This window comes from Brassica rapa, chromosome A05 (assembly GCF_000309985.2).
Source record: "Brassica rapa cultivar Chiifu-401-42 chromosome A05, CAAS_Brap_v3.01, whole genome shotgun sequence".
NCBI lineage: Eukaryota > Viridiplantae > Streptophyta > Magnoliopsida > Brassicales > Brassicaceae > Brassica > Brassica rapa.
In genome coordinates this window covers 652649-670556 of record NC_024799.2, presented here as the reverse complement: position 1 = coordinate 670556, position 17908 = coordinate 652649, and the positions used below count along the sequence as shown (strand labels likewise).

The 17908-nt window shown below is 28.8% G+C and overlaps 1 long non-coding RNA gene across 1 annotated transcript; it reads left to right on the top strand.

Moving 5' to 3' along the window:
* Positions 1-4180: 4180 nt before the first annotated feature.
* On the top strand, positions 4181-17601 carry LOC108869826. Its single transcript, XR_004458546.1, has 2 exons — positions 4181-14376; positions 14557-17601. It is a non-coding gene; the product is annotated as an uncharacterized LOC108869826 (long non-coding RNA).
* Positions 17602-17908: the final 307 nt, after the last annotated feature.

Genomic DNA, 17908 nt, shown 5'->3' with positions numbered 1-17908 from the left:
TACCTAATTAGGGTTTATATAACAAAACACTTGCAAACATAATATCCAATCTATTTATCCGGACATAAATATCGAATACACTCTTTACTATAAAACCAGTTAAATAACCGGAAGAGAGAAAAATCAGCAAACATCAACTGAAAACGAACTTATTTTAAATATCTAACAATACTAAAAGCACCAATCAAATTGACACATCAGAAAAACAATTGATTTTTACAACTTTATTGAATTAAATTTTTCTTATCCCACGAATCTCTTCGGTTCCTACCTGCAATTTTACAACGGTTTCTTCCTCATTTAGTTGCATTAATAAATTCAACGCTATGACCTTACGACTCCGTTTTTCAACTCATTCCCTATTTGATATAAATATAGAGTGATGGCGGTGAAGTTCAATCCCTAATCATATTTGTTGGGTATCACCTATTTAGATTTTAAATATTTTTGTTTTCTTTTAATCTTTTGAAGAAATTTGTAGTTTTTGACACGAAATTCCACTGTCTTTTTTCACTCAGGTACTAGCTCCGTACGAAGTTGGTGGGTTCAACGAAAGCTTCACTCTTTCTGAATAAATGGCGACTCCTTTAGGCTCACTGCAGGAAATTGGTTTGAAGGGCGTATGAATCAGAAACCGTGAAATAATAAATGGGCTATCAATCAAAATCTTTACATCACCTTGGTGAGACTTTTTCTTTTATTTGCTTCAAGGATTTAAAATTGTGAAAGCATGTTTCGTGAAGCGGTGGACTCTCCTTTACATGATGTCTATTCCATTTGCTCATAACTCTACATCTATTGTATTCTTGGAAACAACGAAGGTCAAAATATTGGTGAATGTGGAAGTTTGATAAAAGAAAAATTAGTTACATCGTATAGTTTGTGATCTTCTTTTTGATCTGACATTTGTTGGTCAAACTCTTTCATGGAAGCTCTTATGTCTTTGGGGAAGATAATGGCACTGGAGGAGTCTTTCGCTGGATGTTTAGCGGAAAGATCCGTGAAAAGTCGTATCTTCAACATTCTTTGCAATCAATTATGTATTTTTAAATCCTTAGCAGATTTGACATGCTTGTGTTTTGGGTTACTCTTACCTTTTTTGAGAGCCATTGATAAGCTTCTTACTCTGTTTTGTATCTGCTTGGGTTCAGAGCATAGTTGGATTTGATATTTATCTGGCAGTGACGGTGTGTTCTTGGCTGCGATAAATTTCTGGTTGTTTCTGTTGTACACTGAATTTTACACCTGTGACTGTGAGTGTTTTGATCTTGACAGGAAAATTGAGAAAGTGTAGAAATTCAGTTTGTGGATTACATCCGGTTAGTGTTTCCTTCTCTTCAGTTTATCAGTTGACGTGATCTACATCTAAGTCATGTATCAAATTCATGTTTTCCTGTTCTCATGTATTGAGTGTTGAGGTTAGGATGATGAGCTACACCAACCAAATCAGAAGGAGAGCTGAGGAGGCAGGTCATCTGTTCTGAAACAATTTAGCATCACTTTAGGATTGTAGAATAGTCACTGCTTTGTTTTTAGTATCTCAAAACTGACCTAAATTCTATGATTTTTCTTTTAAAGTTATTCTATGACATATATATCTATCATATTTTTTTTAACTGTTTACTAAGCTCTCAAAAGTTTCCTACCACAAAATTTAAAATTGTCCCTTAATTTACAAAATCTTAACTTCCTTTGAATTCTATGTATGTTTAATGTTCGACGGATATTTTTTTTGCAGTTGAGGGCTCTCTACTGCAGCTTAACAAGACAAAGGAAGAGGTCATCCTACTCAAATTCTTCCTCCACCTTTGCCCCAAATGTTTTGAAGGTCTGTAGAACTCTTCCGAGCCCCTGACACTTTGATTCTTGTGCCTTTGTTTTATTGATGTGTTTTGTAAGAATGTTATCAGGATTCGTGATGGTTTGACACAGTTATATGCGAACGACACTGCTCTTACTGATAAACAAGAACTCGAATTTTCTTTAATAGTATAGTTCCCGAACCAAATTAAGTTTGAAATATTGTAAATAATAGATACAAGTCTGTTTCGAAAAGTCAGAAATAATTTGTCGTAGTTATTGTGTAATGTGTTTTCTACTAATTCACGAACCTTGGAAAAGCATTTTAAGGATGACGGTTGCACGTACAATCAAATAATTCACTATGCATAGTAAACACTATAAGTTAAGATTATTGAAAAAGTAAAGGAAATGTTACTCACATCACAGAAAATAACAATCTGCAAATGGTTCCAGATGTAGCAAATCATAGAGGATTCCGAAAATATAAAGGAGTTAGAGCACAATGTCTAAGACACACGTTGCTTCTAACATCGTTGCTTCTTTTTTTCCTTAAGACAAATCGCTTTCTAAAAATGCAGTTTGTGATACATACTTAATAGCAAAGTGTCATCTAGAAAAGAGACAATGCTACTTCAAATACACTGCTTCTAAGTGAACTAATTTTTTGAACAAGTTTCAGGAAATTTGAAAAACTACTCCAAATACAAGACACATTTATAAAAAAATACGAGAATTTATTGACTCTATAAGTAGCAAACAGACAATGTGATTTGCAACAGGATCCCAAGAGAATGCTTTTTTTCCAACAGAGAGAAAAAATATTTTACTTATCTCTGACTCAAATTTGATAAATCCACATATATTATTAAAAATCAGAAAATATGAAATCAGAAGTTAAAAAAATACTAAACGATCCTACATGATAACTAAATAGACATCAACATTATAAGAATATACTAAAATATAAATCGAACCTAGAGATAGCTTTCTCTCATTCATTATGCTTTTTTTTTTGGAAAAACATTCATTATGTTTGTTGCACTATTCTTCTTTTATAGCCAAATATAATACACTTAAAAAAATATGTCTACATGTAGTAACATTACACTCTCAATATTAATAAACTAACTAGATTTTGACCCGCACTTGGAAAGCGCGGGGTTGTTGGATTATATTATAATACAAAGTTTTATTATATCAAAAAACATAATTTTTAATAGCTATATAATCTACAAATTAGTTTATTTGAGATTTTATATGTAAGTTTCTTTTCGACATGAGAATTACATCCGGATCAAAAAAAACAAACCGAACCAACCCAAAATTATAGGTTTAGTTCAGGTCCAGAGAAGATAACCTATTGGGTTTTTTTTGATCCGCAGGTCTTTGTTTGAGTCCGGATCTTACCCTAGACCTGATCATAAATATGTGTTTATTAGGTATATTTGGATATTCCGAATATTTTCCGGTATTATGGATATTATTTTTAAGTTTTTGGTTTACGATTAAAGTTTTGATTTCAGGTAAATTTCTCAAATTAAAAAAAAAAATTGGGTATTTGGATAAAATTTTGGATATTTTTCAGTTCATCGTGTCAGATTTTGAATAAGATTTTAAATTTTTAGGTATTTGAATTTTTTTGGTATTTGTTTGGAGTTTCAAATACTTTTCGTGTTTCAGATTTTTCATATATTTCAAATTCTTTTAGGATCTTAAATACCCGAACAGATGTGGACTCATTACGTCCATATCAGGTCCAACAACCTTTTGATACAGATTTATTTTTAACGTTATTGTACAAAAACATGGTTGATGAAATATTTTTCTGAGTAAAGGTATCATAAGAAATAATATTAAGATCTGTTAAAAATATTTAAAATATTGTATGTTTAGAATGATTAATGTATTATCAGAAAAATAATAAATAGTTATACATAACTCCAACAACTTTTTTATATTAGATTTTTTAAAACTCTTTCCTTTTTAATAGTATTGATTCGTTTTAAGTGAAAAGTATATAAAAGTATAATATCTAAAGAAATAATTTTCAAAATCTTGAATAATCAATACTGATATCGTGAAGTCAAGTTAGCTTTAATAGAACCAATGAATTTCTTCATTTTTGTGAAGGTAACATGAATATTCAGAAAAAACATTTTTAAATATGAAAATATTATCAAACTATAGATGGTTGAAAGTTTAGCATATGATATGAGATTTTAGTGGGAAAGTTTATATATGATATGATTACTTTATTATAAACGAAAGAGGAAGTTAGAATGTACACATATGTCTTGTAATTTATCTTGATTTAAATCATATATTATATGATAAAAGTGATAATATAAAACATTAGTTTCAATGCTTTTACGATTAAAAATTAAAATGATAAATATAGTAATAGTAATGATTAGGATTTAGGAGTGAGATTTAAATAAATAAAAGAATTGACTAAATTATTGTTAGAGAAATATATGGTAACATATTGTTAGTATAAATTTAAGGTAAAACCAAAAAATAATGAGTTAAATGAAATGGTCCAAACAACTTTTATATGTAGATTTTTTTAGACTCCTTCCCTTTTAATAGTATTGATTAACATTTACATGCAAAAACACTTATGAATATAATAAATTATTAAGTTAATGTTACAGAAAAGAGAAACAAAAAGGAACATTAAATAAATAAATAAACAAAAATATATATAATATATTTGCAACAAATTAAAATATATAAGTTAGGTGTAGCACATTAAAATATATAAGTTAGGTGTAGCGCATAAAAATATCTACTATTTCATATAATAATTTTCAGATAAACAACATAAAACGTTAACTACCTGAATGAAAACATTATCTTACATTCGTTCAAAGCTTTAAAGAATCATATTTATAAATTTAAAACTAAAATTCAGTAAAGTATTTAACTAAAAATTATCTCAAAAAGAATTTTGATTTCTTCTCTAAATGTAGTATAAATTTCTATCAAAATAAATTAACATTTATGTCCAAAATTCTGTCAAAACTTAGAAACTTTGTATATACTAAAGAAAATAATTAATGAAACTTTGTAGCTTGCGGGGGTGTACTATTGAAACAGATTATCATATACTATTACACTAAAAAGATTAAAATATGTTTGTCGCTTTTGATTACGCTCAGTAAAACGCATTACAAATAACTTTTTTAAAACTATTACCTCCAGTCTATATATGATTATATTTTTACATCATTATTATAATATTATACCAAAAAGTTTGTGTAAGGATTAGTTTAAGTTAAAGCATCACCAATCAATGCATTTTCAGAACGTTATGCAAATTTTAGGAAATTTCTAATTTTGATTTCTGCTATTCCAAATCCATCTTGAGTTGTTTAAAATAATAATGGAAGTATGTTTCTACTCTAACATACAAACAATATTACGAGGTTATATATTTTCGACACAATACGAATGACTAATATATCTGCATATGTGAAATGCATTTATCTATCCAGAGTACTTTCATATAGTATTAAATATGGCATTGTTTACATATTGAAATCTCCTACACATATCACATTTCATACAATAAATATTTATTTTCAAAATAATAAATACCAAACAAATTTTAGTATTGAAAGTAAACTTTAGTTTCTAAAGTTTAATGATTTATTCAATCATTTTTATTGGTCATCAAACTTTAAAAATATTTAAGTTTTCAAAAATGATTACATATTTAAGAATATATATATATATATATATATGTGTGTGTGTATGTATATGAAATGAAGGTTATTTACCTATCCTTCAAATAATAGTTTAAAATTAAAATCAGATGATGTATAAACAGATATATGATACATAAAAATAATAGAAAATATTAAAACATGATTCCTACAATATTAATTTAAATTTAAACTATGTTTACATCTAAAATATATATTAATGATATTTTAAACAAAAGTTTATAAATCTTTCAAAACATTCATTCTACTTTGTTAAAATTATATCAAAATAAATAAATGTTAATTAAATCTTGATGTTTAAGTTTACAATTAAAAAATTAATAAATTTTATAGACAACCAAACCGCGCGTAGCGCGGTAAAATCTCTAGTTTATGTAAATTTAGCATTTTGTGTCTAAATTACGTAGCTCTGGTAATTATTTCTTTCTAGTCATGATATTATATATTTGAAAAAGCTATTATTCCACTATATATATTAAAAAGAAAAACTAAAGCGGTGGTTACACCACACGTGATTAGTAAAATTTGAGTAGGGTCTTACCAATAAACTATATAAATATAATACCAGTCGCGATTTTAGGCCTACTATAATCTGCTTATATAAAGGATATGAATGCAAAAGTAAGCACGTCTTCACAAAATTTAGAAAAAAAATCATAGAGTCAAATGTAGGGAGCGAGTAGAGACACGTGTGGGGTTTCCTATCAAATTTTGATTCCATATTATGAAGTTTTTAACATCTACTTTAAATGATTTATTTGTATGAGTATAAAGGGAACAAATATAGATTTGATGATTCTAGTATGTTGTAACTTGCAAGTAGAACTGGTAATTATGGTCTCATATGTTAAAAGATAAAATATAAAATTATTTATCATGGACATAAATACATTTAAAATCTTTTATTATAGATATGTGTATTGTCGGAAGAGTTTTATCATAGAATTGTTCTTTCTTTTTTTTTTGACATCTCATAGAATTGTTCAAGACCATCCTAATATAGATTGATCATTAATGAATAAAAATATATATAGAGAATAGTAAATTACAAGCTGATAAAAAAAATTCACAGTTTCACATTACTTGCATAAGAATACGAGAGCATCTCCAAAAGCTTCTTTATGACTTCAAATATAAGGTTTTGTGCATTCTAAAAGCAATCTTAAAACTTTAAATTTTAAGATCTTTTACTGTATAATACCTTATATTAAAGGTTTTATATTTTTCTAATTCTTTTACTTATATAATTTTCAAATAATGTTAATATTTTTTTGTTTAATCATTTTAGTCCTTTTTAATACAAAATATTTAATTAATACTACAAAACAAATAGTCTACAAAGGCTAAATAATGTTATTACCTGATATAATAAACAGCGTATATTATTATGCATAACATGATTATTGAAGATGAACGTGAGATCAAAATCTTTTAATTGATTATATGTGGGATCATTACAGAGGTAATTATAATGAATAATTATAATTTATTTAACTTTAATGAACTATTTTGTATGTTTTTATTTACCAGCAGTATTTTACTATAATATAATATTTTGTTTAAAATACTTTTGCTGTATATTTTATAGTTATTGTAAAAAAATTATGATTTTAGTTAAGTTTTATTAAACATAAAGACTATTATATAAAATAAAAAAAATTTAAGATTTACTATAAGATTTTTCTTTTGGAGAGAAACAACACCTTCAAACTTTAGATTTGAGGTTTTGCTAAATTTTAAAATAAAAAAACTTTTGGAGATGCACAAAACCGATTTACACTTTTTTTTTAAAGTCTGATTAATTAATTATGTTATTACAACGATGAGAAATATTATATAGATGATTTTACAACCCATAATTCTACCACCTTATGAAAATACACGTCTAATTACACCACTTCGAACCGTCATATGTTCGATGATACACCGTACACCATGTTGAAGATCTTTTGCTACCATTTTTTTCATAATATGCCTTGTATTTTTTGAGCTTTGAATCCCATATCTTGGGTGTAAAACCATTAGTGAAGTTTTAGTCAAATCGCTGGAGGTTCCATCGGTTTATACTTATTAGAGAGAAATACCAGAAACATATAGTCGGATAATGTTACATGGGTAACCGGGACTTCTACCTCTAGTGGTAAAGGGCTTATAGATGTGAGTATCGCCACCTGGGTTCGAATCCCGGCCACTGGGGAATTAACATTTCGGTATCGCCAGGGACAGAGGAACGACACGTGGCAACACGTGACTAGTCTGGATCACTTCTGTGGGGCCAAGATACCTCTGTATAATTCAAAAAAAATAATAATAATGTTACATGGGCCTTCAACCGATTTTTTAATAGACCTCTACGTTAATAAGAACCGGGCTCGTTATCTCGTGGACTGAAAGACGGTTTATACTTCTGTTGACCATGTGTATCAGCCGGAATTTTTTTTTCTCTGGTATAGTTCGGTCCAAAATTATAGAGTTATCACCGATGAAATTTCAATTCAACTTTTGATTTAAAGAAAATGACCCTTTCTTATATATTTGTGTAAACATGATCAAAGGGTTTCCAAGTCATTCGATATATTTGTGTTTGTGTGTCTTGGAAGAGTATAGGATATGGTAAAATTTTAAAAATAAACACTTAAAATTTATATAACAGCCACGAATATATTCAACATCTACAATATTATATGATTATTACTAAACCGACTATTAGCTATAGACAGCGTAACTAAAGATTAGACGGTCAAGAAAATATAAGACAAGAATCATCATATCATATTGCTTTCAATGCATACAATTATTGACCAACGCAGTTTCAAGCTACTCTTCGGTTACTAACTAGTGAGCTAAATCAATCTTGTTTAACTTGTAGAACTGGAATTTGGTGATGGTAAATAGTTCTGACTTTGGCTGAATATGAAAATTGGACTAGTATGAAAATTTCAGATGAGTACTCTCCGTAACCGTAAGTGCCAAACAAGCAACTAGCCTCAACATAAAACAAGATTTTTATTTTTGGCTGAAAAGTATAAGATAAACCAATTATAAATTAAACAGATATTGATTTGGTATTTACCAAAGTAACTCAGTGTGATGTTTATCTAATAGATCAACCCCTAGAAAAATCAATGTGATGCTGTATCTCGAATACACATGATCATATTAATTAAAAATCGAATCTAGTTCCAAAAAGTGGAAATATTAAAGCTCAAAGATTAATACCTTAGCCCTTTCTCAAAAAAAAAAAAGGCTTAATAGCTTTCTGACCAGTTACTAATCAAATCAAAATGATGTGAAATTAAATTCAAAAAGGAGAAAACTAAACCGAAGATTCCAATCACCTTTTATTGATTTATTTCTTTTCACACTAGAACCACGAAAGTAGTTTTTCATTATTCGTCGGATATAAATAAAATTCGACATAGATGTTAGACCTCGTTGGCACGAGCTTGCACTATCCCATCGCACCTACCGCTAATCATCTGCTCGTTGATTGTTAAAAAAATCTTACATATAATATCTGACCAGTTTTGCTTTTAATCGATATATATTTATCCATCTTGGTTGGAAATTGTTATGAATTTTCAACCGATCATCTCTAATGTTTTTCCTCATTTCTTTCTTTTTATTTTGAGTATGAATTTTGCTCCAATAGGTTTTTTTTTCGTTTTCCCCATAATTCTTAATATATTTATTTTTCAATTGCTTGTTTATTTCTGATAACACCATTTGTTTGATAAGATTTAAAATTATACTCACTTGTTTTAATTTTTAACTAAACCTTAACTTTATCAAAATGAAATATTTATTATATTAGTAAAATTGCATAACCACAAAGAAAACAATAGTAGAGTTCTATTTAATCATTACTATTTTGTCAAGAATTGTTCTATGTTGTATTAAGTTTGTTTGTGTGTTTTTTTTTGTTTTTTTATAGTACTTCTATATTCTTAATGTTATTATTTATTCTTTTATTATATTTTAATTTTATATATAGCCTTACTGAATTATAAAATTTATATTTAAGTATTTAACTAACGTCATTTATAATTAAGTTTTAAATTTTAATCATTATATACATATTAAATAAAAAATTTAAAATTATGACAAAAAAGTTTTTAAAGCAATATTTTGTATAATGTTTTTTGCTTTTGCATTAAACAAAGTTTTGTTAAAACTTTAAAGATTATTATGCAAATAAAAAAGTTCAACATTACAATAAGTTTTTAAATATACTAAATATTATTCCCTCAAATATTATATAACACTATTCATATATGTACCTCAAAAATAATGTACTATTACAGAGAATTTTTCCTCATTTTTTATATTTTCCAACAATTTGATATACCATTGGAGATGTCCTTATCCCATACCCATAATCACCTTTTCGTTGGTTAACATGACAGATATATATAGATATAAGCATCCAGTATTTTTTTCATAAACTATTGAACTACATTTTTCAAAAATAAATGAGTTTGAGATAATATGTATTGTTTGGTTACGGAAGCAACCATTCCAAGGTTGGTTTATTGAATGTCTATCTCTTTCTAATAATGATTTTTAGTTTTTTTTTCTCCATAGTCCTTGTGGGTTGGTTAGTTAAGGATAAGATTTATGTATATGATTAATGCTGAGAAATTGATAAAGGTAATAAGAGCAAATGAGTAAGCGATACACACTAAATGACAGTGAATCAAAGAAAACATCCACATAAAAGATCTTAATATGCCTATATTTTAATATTAAAAATTTGGATTAGTGCCTTGATATAATTATCTTTGAAATTAGTTAGTGTAAGATAGTAACAAAGAGAGAGAATATTTTCAAAAAAAAAAAACAAAGAGAGAGAAAAATAAAGGAAAATTTTAATAAAGAGAAGTGATCAGAAAGTGATAAACTTAGAGTATTTGTACTCCCTACACACAACTTCCTCTCTATTTGCACTCCATACACTATTTCCCCTCAATTTTTTTCCCCCTAACACTACCATTTTCCCTCAATTCAATGGTATCCCACTCTTTTCAGTGTATTGAGCTAATTTGCTCATAAACTTAAGGGTCAATTTTTTTGTCGGCAAATCCGTTATGTTCGGACTGTCTCCCTTTTGAAGCGATATTTAGCTTCTATGATCGCGATCGGAAAAGATGGTGTGTAATAATCATCATTTGTATGTTAGTGTATCTTGCATCTATCAATGTTTTTTTGTCAAGAAAAGCATATATATATGCATGTATTTAAGATGAAACGTAGTATATATTCCTTTTCTTCGAACTGTTTTCGATTAGTTTTTTTTTTGTTGACGATTACTTTTATTTACTTGTAGAGACTACACCAACGTTTTTTTTTAAACACAATCATCAAGGTTCTATTTGTTAATTTTATCAACAGAATCAATATTAATTATTAAGTTTATATTCTCATATGGTCGAACAAAACTGTATTCTTTCTTCTTTCTTTGAGTCTGGCTTTTTCTGGGGTTGACGGATGAAACACTGACATTTAATCAGCTTTTCGAGACGTTTATGTTTTGAGTATTAGTTTGTTTGTAGTTTTTTTTAGGGAAATTGGGCTGTATAACCACCAAAAAAATTATAATTCAATCTATAACTAAAAACCCTATTTTTTTACTGTATCATGTGTCTTTTATATAATATTGCCGTATTGCCCTCTGTTGTAACCGGTAAAACCTGCAAAAAAAAAATTAATAATCATTATATTTTAAAAATAATTTGTGTCCAGTAGAAAGTTACACATCCACACATAATTTTTTCTTCTTCTTCCCTGTTTCTTCGTGTTCCTCTCTCTCTCTCTCAAATTTCTGTTTTTTTTATACGACGAACACATAAATCTCTGTCACATAGCTTCAATCACCTCTACATGTACAACCAGCACAACCATCATCATCATCGTTTGTTTCATCGCCGCCACCGTATTTGCTCCGTCATCATCTCCGTAATTTTTACCTTTCTTCTTTTTCGAGAAATTAAATCGTTTGATTCTCAGATTTGGGAGAGAGCAATGAGACGGACACGATTATCAGAGTTGATTTTTGCAAGAGTATAACATCTTTGCATTCTCGGTGGGTGGCTGAAGGGGAGGTTTCTCTGATTGTGAAATCGATGGTGTCTTGTTTGACGGAAGAGGCGACACGGCAACATGAAGTAACAACGGCAAGTTCTTCTTCCCAGATGTGTCTTGTTGTTTTCTACCTTTTTGTTACTATACTATTTTATTATGTTCTATTACATTTGACGATTAATAAAGAGTGTTCTATTTTGTTTAGAAATATATTTTGTAATTTTCTTAATATCTAACTATCATTACATGTTTTCAATCTGTAAAAACCGTACTATGATTTATATTGTATAGTTTAATATTATATAATATGATTTAATATTGCATAATATTGCATACATTTTGATATTTTGATATTTGGGTTTAGGGTTTAGGGTTTAGTGATTATAGTTTAGGGTTTACTAATTAGAAGGTGAGGGGTTATGGTTGGAGTCATTATTAACTTCTTTCATGCAATCATAGATATTTCATAATTTCACCAGTATGTACTATTCTATTTATTTTGTTCCATTCTATTTGGGTTTAGGGTTTATATTTGGATTTATGGTTTATATTTGGGTTTAGGTTCGCTGATTAGAGTTTAGGGTTTAGTATTTTAGGGGATGGGGTGGGGTTGGGATAAAGTTTAGGGTTCACTGATTAGAGTTGAGGATTTAGTATTGGAACTACATTTTCTCTATTTCTATTCTATAAGACTCATGTAGAATGGTAATGTATTTTACTGGCATTTTAAAATTTGAGTTTAGTTTATGGAAAATTGGGGTTAAACACTGGTTAAGGTTTAGATTTTGATATTTGGGTTCATATTTGTTCCATTCTATTTGGGTTTAGAGTTTATATTTGGATTTATAGTTTATATTTGGGTTTAGGTTCGCTGATTAGTGTTTAGGGTGTAGTATTTTAGGGGATGGGGTGGGGTTGGGATAAAGTTTAGGGTTCACTGATTAGAGTTGAGGATTTAGTATTGGAACTACATTTTCTCTATTTCTATTCTATATGACTCATGTAGAATGGTAATGTATTTTACTGGCATTTTAAAATTTGAGTTTAGTTTAAGGAAAATTGGGGTTAAACACTGGTTAAGGTTTAGATTTTGATATTTGGGTTAACGTTTAGTGATTAGAGTATAGGGTTTAGGGTTTATTATTTAGAAGGTGAGGAGGTATGGTTGGGATCAATATTAACCTCTTCCATAAAATCATAGACATTTCATATTTTCACCAATATGTACTATGTTATTTATTTTGTTTCATTCTATTTGGGTTTAGGGTTTATGTTTTAGTTTAGGGTTTATATTTACGTAAGGGTTTAGTAATTCGGGTTTAGGGTTTAGCATTTAGAAGGTGACGGGGTATGTTTGAGGTTAACATTAATTTCTTCAATGCAATTATAGACATTTCATAATTTCTTCAATATGTATTATGTTATTTAGTTTTTTCTATTTTATTTGGATTTTGGTTTAAAATTTAGATTTATTATTTATATTTGGGTTTAGGATTTATTGATTAGAGTTTATGATTTAGTATTTAGGGGTTAAGGTGTGATTAGAATAAGGTTTTGTATCTAGGGTTTGGGGTTGGGATATGTTTAGTATTACAGATTGTAGATTATGTTATATAATCTATACTATTTCGGTTATATGGAATAGAGCATTCGGTGTATGTGTATGTGACTAATAAAAGTGTAACGTGGATGATTCCTTCTTTCTAATGAAATAAGACTACGTGGACACACATAACACATTATTACCGGATAATGGCAAAGAGGAAGGGTATAACCGGATGAATTAGGATGTAAATGTTAGTTTCTATATTATGTCAAAATCAATGTCACTCACTTAATTTTTCTTCTAAATATGGCTAGTTGGCAAATAAGCCCTTTTTTATTGTTGTTAATATATTGAAATAATTAAGTCTTAACTTTAATTAAGAGACTTTTGTGGCGTAATTTAAGGTCCAATTCATCTAATTTAACGTTTTTTTCAGCCAACACCCAACAATACGTGCATGGCAAAAAAAAAATTTTTTGACTAAGGCTGCATGGCAATTTTGGATTCCATGAAATCAAATTTCTATGTATACAAATTAGGAAAACAATATGAACGTTTCACCAACACAACAGCAATGCCATGGAAGATATATACATGAATTTTTAAGTCGTGCGTTGTTGAAATTTTGCATCCCTTTAAAGCTAATACATGCCTTTTACTATACTTAGCAATTCTTCGAATTTTAATCAAAGATATGTTTATGTGTATATATTTATTATGGCGTTAAGGTGAAATCGTCAACTTGGTGTGAACTGGGAAGAAATACCTAATCCATCGAACCATACCTTATAATTATCATTAAAATGTAATCTATATATATAAAAAATTGTTGGTCTCACTCCTGGTGAAGCCACCTCAGCATCCAGCTCAGAAAGTCAAGCTCCCTGGATGCAACACGTGTCTCATCTCACAATGTGCTGCGTTTCATTTATGATTGTTCTTAATATTTGTGGGCTTCATGTTTGGGCTTTCTGTTTAATCAGAAATTCGAGCCCAAAAGCGACAAAACCACTATCGTCTTCCTCGACTTCACGGTAAATTTAGAGTTCATTCTCCTCTTCAATCTCCGACAACAGGTAAAATAACATGTAACCATGTTCTAATCATCCGAAACGGTAACGCGTAACCCTAATCTGTTTGGCTCATCCTTCTTCTCCAACCTCTAACCTTCGCCGTCTTAGGCTCTGCAAATCCTACATTCGAAACGGATACTCTCAGGTTTAACACCAATAATTATTCTCTCATTTATGTCTTTCACACTTAATCTCCGCTACGTATTCATTAATTAACGTTACACGTTTTCTCTGCGATTATCAAATTCTAATCTATAAATAGTGATGTAGAGTACACCCAAATCTCATCGCTCTCCTCACTTTTTTTGCTTATTTTTCTATTTAGCTTTCAAACAGATGTGGTTAGAACAATAACCTTTCGGTTAACCGAGCTAACCAGTATCACCGAGTTACAATTGACTTCGTCCAGCTAACGGAGCAACCAACGTTGCAAGCGATGGAGCAAGTGGCGATAGCGGCGGAGCAAGCGGCGAGAGCGGCGAAGCAAGCAGCGAGAGCGACAGAGAAAGTGACGGACAGATCAAGAAACAGAGTGTGTGAAGAGAGAGAGATATCAAAAGCAATTACTACAGTTCAAGATCTCACATGGGAGGTCGATAGGCTCTCGCACATGGTGAGTTTATAAGAGCTGCAATATTTTTTATTTGTTTTTGTACGGAAAAAGGGAATGACGGATTGGTTTGAATTGATTTATTTTTGCAAAAATTAGATTGTGCTTTCAAAGTTTCTATAAATGGAGGGATGGAGGTTGCGGTGGAGGTTATTGCTCAAATTCGATGGCATCAAAGCAGAAAGGAAATCTAGAGTACAATGATAACGCAGAGGTTAATGTTTCATCTCATGCATTCTTCATTTGTCTGCATCAACTATGTTTACACAATAAGAATGTCAACAACAATGGTAAACGATATGAATCAGGTGTTTACGATTAATGACTACTGAGGCTTTCTGATGAGGTGTGGTGATATGATCAGTGACTATAAATAGTTCATGTATTGATTATAAAATTTTTTTTATTCAAAGCTTTCGTTTATGGGAATGATTTTGAATGCTGTTGTTAGATTTTGTTTTAATAAGTTCTTTTTATTGATTTTGTTTTGATTCCTCTCCGTTTGATCATCTCCTTTATGATTTCCCCTTGGCTTGCTGTTCATTTTCTAGGGTTCTTCACAGAAATATAAGAACATTAATGGCCATTGATTGAATTTAGCAGCTACTAGCGTTAGATGTATTGTTCTCAAAGTTTATTGATGAACACATCTTTGCCAGCTTCATTTGGATCCCCCTCGAGTTGGGGGTAGTTAAAAGATCGTTTGTTTATGTTGGAATTGTTCAACAGATTGATACAAAAGGTTGGGTTTTCTTTTAAAATTTGATGAGTCAATTCTAAGTTTGATTCAATAAGAATAGTTATTGCCTATTGGCGTTGTTTTTAGGCTGTTTAGGCTTTGTTGCAGCTCATGTGACTAATTGTAAGTTGATGCTTCTTTTTTGTCAGGGGTTTGAAAGGATGACACAGTGGTAAAGATGAAACTATGGCATCTCAATGTCCCAGTCTCATGGTTGAGATAATTATAATGCCGTATAAGATTAACTTCGTTAATATCAATGCTTTGATTAATATCTTGGAAGTTGGAACTAATTCCGAATAGCAAAGTTATTCAGTTCTTTTTTAGGTCACCAAACTCAAATAGAAAAATTAACTTGAGAAAATGATGAAAATACTAAATTGGACAAATTCATAATAACAAAAATAGAGTAATCATTTTACGGAATCGCGTTTTTAAAATTTTATGATCCCGAAATAAATAAATTTGAATCCCATGGGTACACGTATACACACGATAGACATACGTTTAAAAAAATTGACAAATGCTTTGGTTCAAAAGTTAACTAATTCATAAACTAAACCAATTGATTAAGCAAACCAGGTCATTGCAGTTTTATTTTTTAAACAAAGAATGCTTTGGTTCAAAAATTCAGTAATTCATTAACTAAACGAATAGGTTAAGCAAATCGAGTAAAGTAAATTTTGGTGTTATATAATCTTTACTTTTTCAAAAATGTATATCTAAATATTAATAAAGAAAAATTATACTGACACATCACTTTATTTTATTATATATTTCATATTTAACATTTAAATTTTCTTATTGAGAATTTCGAATGGATTATTTTAATAAATTAAATATAGTCTTTTCATCAAAATTAAATCCTAATAATTTCTTATATTTTTAAGTAAGAACTTATCTTTTAAACAAATATAAATTCACTAACATGTTAAAGTAACCTTAACAAATCTTAATGCTATTTTTATTTAAAAGTAAATTAATGATTTAAAATAAATTTATAATATTAGTTTATTTATCCGCCCGCCCGTAGGGCGGGTTTACCCTAGTTTTATATATAAAAAGAAGGTTATTCATTAATAAGCTAAGAAAAATCCCCATATTAATTGCTTATCTGCACATGTCGGGTTATAACTTATCACGTGTACAATCAGTTTTGTTTCTGGATTTTATGTGTAGAAGCAGTTAGTAATTAGTTATCATAGCAGATGGCAGCTGAATCTTTAGTCTACAAATTTATGAAACTTTGTGTAAAAAGATAACGTTCAAAACTAAATTAATTTTGAACGCTTACTAGTACGAATGATTATTATATTACTGGATGATTTACCACAATGATTTTGTGCTAAACTTAAAAAATAAGAAGTTAAAACACATATACTCCCTCCATTTCTAAATAATGATATTCTAGCACTTTTTACTTGTTTCTAAAAGATCAATATTTTAGATTTTCTATGTATTTTTAATAATGAATTGTAAACTTCAAAAAATATTAATTGACAATTTTTGATTTATTGAATGGCTACTGGTTTAAATTTATGAAAAAAAATTCTTAATATTTGTGCAAAATCTTAAACATGCATTATTTAAAAACAGAGGGAATATTTCTTATGTTCCTCAATGATGTATGTTTATATGGTTTTACCCATATTTAACATAATAAATTTTGATAAGAAAAAAATATTATCAAATCCTGTTCCACAAGATCCTATATCAGCTATTTCAGTATTTACAAATTTTTCATGATTCTAAACCAATAGTATTTAAAAAAAGTACAATTAGTTTCTTTTGAAATTTAAAATTCAAAATTAATAAAATTTACATAAAGTTTTTAAATATACATCTTTTAAAAACAAGATTTTATTTTAAAATATTTATATTTTAGAAACAGAGAGAATATATTGCAGAGTACCTTGTAATCATGAAGATAGTAATTTAAAAATTCTTTGTGAACCACAAGTCTATGGTAATTTTCAAATATTAAGGACTTATATTTATAATAAAAACTAGAAAATGATTTAGACAAAAAAAAACTAGAAAATGATGCTTATTGTTAATTGTTATAATGCTCTAAGATTAGGGTGAAAACTAGATATTTGAGAAGACGGGGAAGCACTTACACGACCATAAAAACTGTTCTCCGAAAAAGGAGAAGAAACAAAGCATCGATATAGTATAAAGTTTTGTTTTTTTTTTTACAATAGAAATATATTGTTTTGATTATTTTCTCACTTTCTCGGTCACTACATATAAAAACAAAAACAGTTTTCTTATATAAAAGACGTGATTACATAGGCATAATCGTTAATTTTTTTCTTAAGTGTTGAA